The sequence below is a fragment of the Rattus rattus genome, chromosome 3, assembly GCF_011064425.1.
Source record: "Rattus rattus isolate New Zealand chromosome 3, Rrattus_CSIRO_v1, whole genome shotgun sequence".
In the NCBI taxonomy this organism is placed as follows: domain Eukaryota; kingdom Metazoa; phylum Chordata; class Mammalia; order Rodentia; family Muridae; genus Rattus; species Rattus rattus.
In genome coordinates, this window is record NC_046156.1 from 213,618,674 (window position 1) to 213,624,443 (window position 5,770).

Here is a 5,770-nt window from a genome sequence, read left to right on the forward strand (position 1 = left end):
ACACCGTTGAGTCAGTTTCTGTTTTTAATCCTGAGAACCTAAACTTGTTTTTCCACCGTGCTTCCGGGGTTTTTCCACCCTGTGGATTTGGTGTATATATTCTGTGAACCTCAATAAAGCTTTGGCATTCTCATAGCACGAATGACCCAAGTCTCTGTCTTTTGTTAAGTCCCCCAGACCTATGCCTAGTTCTTTGTCCCATGGCGGTATGGGTGCTGTCAAGTGGAGGTTCCACTGAGAACAGGAAAGTGAGGAGCCTCTGACAGGATTGTTCTAGGAAGCTGGCCGGCAAAGTAAAAGGAATGTATTGGGTGAGTGGCACTGCAATGAAGGGAAGGTACGTTTAGTTCGCAGGAAGTAAAAGCATCACACCATGGGAACCTTGAGTTCCACATCACAGCTAACAGACCAGATGGTAGCTCTGCTCAAACAGCAGGGAACAGGGATAAAGTTAAAAACAGCTAAAGAAGTTATTAAAACTTTAGAAAAGAGTAGTTCCTGGTTTGGTCATTCAGGAGGACTTAATATTCCTGATTGGGAACATGTTAAGACAGATTTGCAAAAAACACAACAGAGAGATGGCCCTGAGAGCATTCCTGTTGCCATGTTCTCTTTGTGGAGATTGGCCAAGGATGCTCTCTTATGTGCTAATGCTAAAATAAAAGAACAAATATCAGAGATAGAAAGCTTTAAAGAAGAGGGAGCTACTGCTCCTCCTGCTTATGAACTTTATCTTTCCTTGGAGGGTGCTATGGAGAAAAGCTCTAAGGATAGGGGTAATTTTTCCTGAGCCTTCCCCCCACAGACAGGGAGCAGTGTATCCTGTTGTTGAGATCTCGAACCCCAACAATGCAGGTCAATTTATAGACAACATGTTCCTCTGAGTTTTAAGGAGTTGCTCTGCTTATGGTCCCCTCGCTCCCTTTACTTACAATTATGTAGGACAGTGCTGTCTGGGGGAGATTGTCTCATATTCAGAGGAGAATGTTGGGAGCAGTATGCCCAGACAACTTGGAGAAATGCTGCTGCAGGATCGAGGAGGGACATCTTACATGATATGGGAGCAGTGGTTACCACCCAACCCCAACTAGTGCAGAGGATGCTGCATGAACAGGCATTTGCCCTGGTAAGGGTTTGGGGAGGTAAGACAGAGAGACCCTCAACCTGTGTCTAATGGGGACCTGGCTGTTTGAGCCCATGCCGATGGGATGGGATTGGAAGGTTTGTCATGGGGGCCACTGCTAAGTTGCTTCCTGTGTGATCCTGTGTAAGTGGAGCAGTGGCCACTTTTCTCTGGAGAATTGGAGACAGCGCATGGACTTGTGTGGGAGCGGTTGCAGAGGGACACATTGTTCTCTTCACTTCTCCCTGGAATGTTTCTTTGTGGTCCTTTTACATGCCTGGATGCTGCTCCTCTGATGTTAAGACAGGAGGAAGCTTTTAATTCTACTGCCTTTTGGAATATGTCTATCACCTTTGAAGCTTCCCTTAAATTTGAAAATAGTAGATTTAGTAAAAATTTTAATATCTCTTTCTTCACCTGTGTAATTCCTCCATTTTTCTTTGTGGTTTAGAATGATACTAATGATAAATATAGTCATGACTATTCTTCGCAGGGATGCCATCTATGTGAAGATGCTGGGGACCAGAGAACTCTGTCCTGGTTGTGCGAATTGCAGGCATGGTTCCATTTCTTGTCAATCATTTGGGAGGGGGTCAGGTGATCCTGAACCATCACGGGAAAGACCTTGGCATCATTGCTGCTATTATAACAGCCATTGCCACTGCAGCCACTGTGGCTGCAGTGTCTGGGATTGCCCTCTCCCAATCTGTTGTTAAGGCAAGCACAATGGATAAACTTAAAGGAGAAGTTGCTGACAATTGGGAATTCTAAATTTAAATCAACAGACAACACTTTTATAGGAACAGCTTGATCTCATATGGCTTCCTGTTCTCCTATTTTCATGCATGTTTGTGTGACTCTAGCTAGAGTTCAAAACCTTAGAGTAACCCTCAGTGTTATGGCCCTTGGTGCCACAGTAGTTGGCTGTTTACTTCTTTGTCACATGCGTAGACAGCATTCCCAGTCCCAGGCAGTGAGTAAGCAAGTGTTGCTCTCCTTGGCAGGAGACAATCCCTCTGCCCAAATCTGGCTCAGCCTTTACAGGAAGTAGTGAGCCTATGACTGGCAACCCTTTGGGATCACCACCCACCTAAGACAGGGACTCTGAGACTGGCAGACATTTCCAATGACAGATAAGGGTGTTGGTTTTCTGAGAGTGACCTAAGACAGTGTTTTCCTACTGTTGAGCCTTGCTGACACATGTGGAGATTTTGTTTTTAAGAAAAGAATATCTTGGCCTTTGCTGTTTAGTCGATGGGCAGTAACATCATTGAGTCAGTTCCTGTTTTTATCCTGAGAATGTAAACTTGTTTTTGACTGTGCTTCCAGGATTTTTCCACCCTGTGGACTTGGTGTATATATTCTGTGAACCTCAGTAAAGCTTTGGAATTCTCATAGCATGAATGACCCGAGTATCTGTCTTTTGTTAAATCCCCCAGACCTATGCCTGTTTCTCGGTACGAGGGTGGTGCAGGTGCTGTTAGTGAATTATTTTGATGGATTTCCATATATTGAACTATCCCTGCATCTCTGGGATGAAGCCTATTTGATTATGATGGATGATCATTTTGATGTGTTCTTAGATTCAGTTTGCGAAAATTCCATTGAGTATTTTTGCATCAATATTAATAAGGGAAATTGATCTGAGGCGCTCTTTCTTTGTTGGGTCTTTGTGTGGTTTAGGTATAAGCATAATTGTGGCATCATAGAAGGAATTGGGTAGTGTTCATTCTTTTCTATTTTGTGGAATGATTTGGACAGTATTGAGTATTAGGTAGTCCTTTAATAACAACAAAAATGACAGAAAGCCCACATATACATGGAAGTTCACAATGTTCCACTGATGATAACTTGGTCAATGAAGAATTTAAGACTTTTTAGAATTTAATGAAATGAAGGTACAACATACCCAAACTTATGGGACAGAATGAAAACAGTGCTAAGAGGAAACTCATAGCTCTGAGTGCCTCCAAGAAGAAATTTGAGAGAGCATACCCTAGCAGTTTGGCAGTATACCTAAAAGCACTAGAACAAAGAGAATATACCCAAGAGGAGTAGAAGGCAGGAAATCAAAGTCAGGGCTAAAAGCAACCAAGTAGAAACAAAAAATCTATACAAAGAATCAACAGGTGAGAGGAGGAGAGAGAGGGAGGAGAGAGAGGGAGAGGGAGGGGGAGGGAGGGAGGAGAGGAGAGAGAGAGAGAGAGATATTTTCTCCCTTTTAAAATTATTTGACTTGTTGGTATCAGGGTAGTAAATGGCTTGAGTACCTGTCAGATTCATTCTCATGTCCTTCTTGCTGCCTTAAGGGATGGAGCTGCCTGCTAAGCAGCCCTTTAGCAACCAATGATTTTGCCTCTTAAACAGTATAACTACTTCAAAAGGCAAAAAAAAAATCGATATGGTCTGAATGGAAACCAGGGTATAGTCCCACTGTTTTAAATCCTTCACTAATACTACAGCTTCTAGCACTACTCCCCTGAAGCTACAACTCCCAACCCAAAGGCCTTTTGTCTCTAGACAATCTATATAGTCCTTATAAGACAACCTCCCAAGATGAGTTATAGTCAGTGTTTCTATTGCTGTGGTGAAACATCATGATCAAAGCAATTTGGAGAGAAAAGGGCTTATTTGCCTTATGTTTCCAAATCATTGTTCACCACTGAAGGAAGTTAAGACAGGACCTCAAACAGGGCAGGAACAACATAGAGGCAGCAGCTAATACAGAGGCCATGGAGAGATGATGCCTACTGACTTTCTTCATGGCCTACTTCCTTTTTCTTTTTTCTTTCTTTCCTTTTTTGAAACAGCACGTGCAGTTTATTAACAATTGAAGTACAGTAGCATCTGGTGAGATTAGAACAGAATTGGGATCTCAAAGTGAACAGATATTCAGCATTAAATGGGTTGGAAGAAGCCACTACATACTTTTCACAAATGTCTTCCACAGTCAATACAGTACTAGCCATTAACCCATCAAGTGTGCCCGAGTGGAAAAGATGCAAGGAGAAAAAAAAAAGCTACATTAGAAAGACCAACACTTCAAAAAAGAGCAAAACACTTTCAGTTTCTCCCCTTGAGCCCCTAAAACATCTCACGGTCTGGATCTACCTATACAGTCCTACATCAGCTTCTAGAATATTTGTCAGGAGGGAAAATGTAAATGACTCTGGTCAGTACAGTATGGTCTTTGGATATTTAGGAAGGGGTCGGGGAGAAAGTCAGTTCTTGGAACAACTTAGTCAGCCTCGGTCTCGTCCTCAGGGTCTGTGGATTCTTTGTTCTTCCACACCTCTTCAATGTGCTTGACCTTCTCTCACAAGTGTTCCAGCTTGACAGCTATTTGCGCCTCCCAGTTCTCTTTGCTAGCCTCCATTTTGTGGGTCAGTTTCTCCTCTGCCACTTTGCTGAAGTTGTTTTTCTTCTCAATGGCTTTCTGGAGCACTTCTTTTCCATGCTCCTGCTTCTCAGCAAGCTTGTGTCTTTCTTCTGCAGCTTCTAATTTCTTCTGAATTTCCTCCAGGGAAAAATCCTTCTTCTTTGGGGGGAAAGGGGGAACTCAGAGACAGATTCTTTAGACTGAATCAGCTCAAAAGCCTGACCAGTGCACGTTTCTCCAGCTCTTTCACCTGAATATCAGAAAACGCCATGTTGAACAGAAGACAAGAGAATAGCTGTATACGCTACACAGTCTACTGGCAAGAAAAGCCCTGCTTGGTCTGAGCTGCCTGGCCATACTCTGATGGCCTACTTAGAACCCAGGACCACCATACCAAGAATAGCACCATACACAATGGACTGTGTCCTCCCCCATGGATCACTAATTAATAAAATGCCCTAGAGCCAGATTTATGTAGGCATCTTTTTACAACTGGGGAGGGTCCCTTCTTTCAGATGACTCTGGATTGTACCAAACTGACATAAAACTAGCCAGCACACTAGACTCCGTCTTATTTTTCAAGACAGTTGGGAGACATTCTCAGGATGAGAATGTGGTAAAAAACAGAGCTTCTCAAAAATCATTTTCTCTCATCAAATTGTGACCTTGATCAGGGGTAGAGTGGGCTAAGCTGGTAAGGTGACATGGGGATGATGGTAGTAGTGGCAGTAGTAGCTGCTGTATGGCTGCAGTTATAACAGTAAAAAAGGGGGGCATCTGTGGTAGAAGCAGCAGTAGCAAGGGGGCACCTGTAGAGTCCCAAAAAACAAGTGGGCCTACAGACAACGGGATGCAGAGGTGTTAGAGATGACAAAGGATGGAGGAGTACAGAAAGGAGACAGAAAACTGAGAAGCAGAAGGAAGAAGGCTGTAAAGATCTGAGGACAGTGAGCCCTGGTCTGTAGAGTGGTTCCAAAGATCTCTGAAGGGTTTAGGATGCTGATATGAGGCCAAAGAGAAGTGTGAGGAGCTCTCAAAGAGCTGAAGTCCTCCAGATTAGCGGTGTGCAGAGCTGGATGAATTCAACTGCCACACTAGCTGCTATTGTGAGTCCTCCAGATTAGCGGTGTGCAGAGCTACATGAATTCAACTGCCACACTAGCTGCTATTGTGAGTCCTACAGATTAGAGGTGTGCAGAGCTGGATGAATTCAACTGCCACACTAGCTGCTATTGTGAGTCCTCCAGATTAGCGGTGTGCTACATGAA

General features: G+C 43.6%; 1 pseudogene; it reads right to left on the reverse strand.

Moving 5' to 3' along the window:
• Positions 1-3,920: 3,920 nt before the first annotated feature.
• On the reverse strand, positions 3,921-5,372 carry LOC116895707 (annotated as a pseudogene).
• Between the last annotated feature and the right edge of the window lie 398 nt (positions 5,373-5,770).